The following is a 3972-nucleotide window of genomic DNA, read 5'->3' on the forward strand; positions in this document are numbered from 1 at the left end:
ACCGCTTCACGTGAATACGAAGCGGGATCTAATCAGTTATTTACTTATCGGGCGTGAACTCTGACTACTAACAGATAGGAATAAATCCTTGCCAGCAATATACAGCATGGGCGAGTAGCTTGCTTGGCACACGGAGCAACATAATAACCCGGTACCTACTGCGGTACTGATGGCCTCTTTTCCCTTTCCAGATAGAGATGATGTTTTCTTTACCAGTATGAAGGATCATTACCGGGCTGTCAAACTGTAGACAATATTGTATGCAACCCAAGAGTCAAAGGCTCACTTCCGGCTTTCAAAAATTCTGTGATGACGTTCCTGATGCCAACAGCATTTCAACTCTTTAACTTTTCTCATAGAGGTCGGTGTTTCGTAAATCCGTGGATCGGCAACCGTCACCAAACACAAGCTGCTCCCCTCCCCCCGACAACTGCTTGAAGCATTTGGAGCAGTGAGCTCTACACCAAAGACACTACTCATCAGCTGTTAGGATATTGTTCATATGGGTAATATATTTAGAGCGTAGATTCTTCATGGCTTGGTAAGCAAGTCTGGAGTCATTAAAATTGAAATTCCTTGAAATCCTCAACGCCTTCCGTGGTGCTTTCCTTATCCCTCTTCATGAGATTTAATTCGCGTTGCCCCAGGTCTCTAGCCAATGTAGAATAACGATTCATCTCTATATTCTCCATGTCTCGCACAACAACACATTAATGTTCGATCTTGAACACTCTCCATGGAAACTTTCAGGTTGTCTCAATTCTTCCGAGTCCTCATGGGCGCTAAGCTATTGGAATCGAAGGTAAAATGCATGTTTCTGAAGATATGCACCGTCCCCGATCTTCGTCAAATGAAATTCTAGTAGATTGCATATCGAGATTCTTCTGGACGTGACACGCAACCTGAGTATTGCAATTAAATCTACGATCGGTCATAAAGAACTTACCACTCTGGTGAAATCTGCATTCTGTAAGATCTTCCATGGTTATGATCGACCTATTCTGCCACATCTCTCGCAGTGCAGTACCAAGTACTGCCCAATTAGTCAACAACTAATGCAATTTCAGCATTTCGTTGCCTTTTGAAGCGCCAACGCGTTCCTGCTGATTGCTTGCAGTCTATGTTCATTTCAAGGCGTCTGATTCCGGATATTGTGGGATCTGTGCATCCATGGGTCACCTGCGAGCCTTATTGACCTGATGCTCTGGTATCAGTGCTGTATAGTCAAGAAGAGTGTCTGGCATTTTTCAGTTTACTTGGAAGACAAGGGTACATCCTTGCTCCAACATTTTTCAACACTTTTATGGACTAGGTACTGGATACAGTTACCGATCAATGTAATTGTGAAGCATCTATTGGCAACATTAAAGTCGTCGACCTTGCTTTTCCTGAAGCTGCTCCTCTTGCAGTCATTGGAGATTTCAGTTGCAGCCCTTAAACAGGGATGCGGGATCGCGAGGTCTCCATGTCTCCAGAACCAAAGCCAAGGGTTAAGCGTTTCGGGACTTACTGGATGATACATTTATCAATCTTAGAAAGCTTCACATACCTTGGTAATGTGTTGTATAACAGTGTTAGATAAATTCCTTTGAAGGATTGGGATGATCCATGATGTGGACTCATTCAATCATAGTATCTGATATGGCCTTGCTGATATTTATGCAGGACGACTACGATCCGTATCTTTAAGTCGCTTGTGCTCACCGTTTTGCTGTAGTGCTATAAGACATGGATAACAAATAATGACTTGGAGAAGGGTTTCGATGTCTCTGGTACCAAGTGCCTTTGGAGAATTATGGGGTATCGCTGGGATCACTTTGTACCAGACCAGTGACTGCGCCATAAGACTCAGTCAAAGCCTGTCACCTACAAATCCGTGAATGTGTCAAATCCAGTTATATGGGTATGTGGCAAGTTTCTCTGATGTTGATACTCACAGGGTCATCCTGACGCGACCTCTCGGTGAAAACGAGGGGGGCAGCAACAGAACTCATGGCTAGAGCAGGTCGACCGATCTAGCCGAGAGATGTTTGAATTGGGAAGGATGCCTGCATGGAAGTTTTGCTCGGGGAAACATTGGGGAACGGCGTCGGCGTGTGAACGAAACGACGCGTTTCCCGGCGTATGCACTGATGATGAAAAACATCCCAGAGAGCGAGCATGGACTTGTTTACAATTGGGCAACACTACCACATTTTGATAATTTTTGGGAACATCCCCAGCATGATTGTTCCTGCTTCTATAGAAAATGTTCGCCCGGCGAGGACCTGAAGAAATACAATATAAATCTTCTCTCTCAATTCGTTAAATATTTCAAGCTTTTGGCCAAAAGCTATATGCATATTGCTCATGGTATTTGATGAATAGAAATTTTCGTGTTTGCCAAATATTAGTACTGATGCACTACTCGATATTCTTTTGGTGGCTGCATGAACATGATTATTCAGTTATTTGCTGTAAATAAGTACTAGCAAGTACTGTACAACAAAACTGAGTCCTGAATTTTATCAACCCTGTGTCTGATTTTACTGTCGTGCGAGGAAAATCATTGGAAAACTAATAACTATTTGAATGTCCAGAGATTTTACACTGGAAAAAATAATACGTAAATAATAATAATAATAATAATTATTATTATTATTAAATGATAAATGAATAAATAAATTGTTGGTGAGTAACACAGCAGTACAAGGTTGAGGCCCGGGCGGGTATCAGCCCCGCAAACCACAATAAATAAACAAATAAAAATAAAACAAATGTGATTCTATAACCATTACAACTAAACATGATGCACTAATTCTTGAGAGATGATGAACATATGATGAAACAAAATGTCTGTTCATCTAGTCTTACAGTTTCAATGGACATTGTAAGTGTTCTTGTTCATTTTCATAGTTGCCCTTAACAGGGCTTGTTTTCTTTGGATTTCCTTATAACTTACGTTTTCTACTTTAGCCTCGCAGAAAAACCTTGCATTCATCCACCCAAACAAAAAAATATAGATTACAAAGGATGCACTGAGTTCAAGCAGACAGTAATAAATACCTCAGGAAGAACAACAGTAACCAATAGAAAGAAACATAAATATATGAAAAAACGACAATAGCAGCAATGATAATAATACACACACACGTGCTACATAGGTATACAGTACGTAAATACATTCAAGTACAGTACTTTCATGCATATACCACCGTCATGGATCATGTTCTGGAGGCGTGATCGACCGCCATCACCCTCCAAAGTGCGACCCCAGAGCCTGTATATTGACCAAACTAAGGAAACTGGATTCCCCCCCCCCACGGTACCAGTCTGCAATGTTAGTGAAGTTTTCAAAACATGTATAAGCCTGTACGGCATGTCGGAAGTATATGTACACTCCACAAAATATAATTTTATAATTTTTTTCACTTCAAAAAGTTTACATTAGGTACCGATTCACATTTTACGAGGTTTCAAAATATCTATCATTGATGACCGCTTAATGATCCCACGCACCAAATAAACACTGGAAATGTCACAGAATGAGAGGCCATGTTGTGGGTCAATCTGAGATTCAGCTTTCTCCATTTAACAGTGATTATCCAATGCACCAAGGAGAATATAGTCAATATCATCTCGCCCGAGTTACCTGGATCCTCTGACAGGATCCTTCGTGCTAAAACGAGAAGTGTGGAAAACCATCCAAGTTGCAAGGCTGCTGATATCGCAGAACAAGTTGTCAGCCCTAGAACAGTTACAAGGTTTTTTCCCATCAACTTTGCTACTATTGGAGAGCAGCAAGAAGCCACTTCGACCAGGCGAAGAAAAGATTGTCAATGAGATGCTGCAGCAGCCATTCTCTGATGTGCCCCGATTTGCCCAATTTTTCTGACAGTGGCCAAGTGTGAGTATGGAGCCTATAACTAAAAGAAATGTATTTGGAAAGATTGCAGCTAACAGCAAAATACAGCAATTGTTCTGTGGTGGTGT

Source organism: Oratosquilla oratoria, chromosome 34 (assembly GCF_046742065.1).
Source record: "Oratosquilla oratoria isolate Oo_2021 chromosome 34, ASM4674206v1, whole genome shotgun sequence".
Classification (NCBI taxonomy): domain Eukaryota; kingdom Metazoa; phylum Arthropoda; class Malacostraca; order Stomatopoda; family Squillidae; genus Oratosquilla; species Oratosquilla oratoria.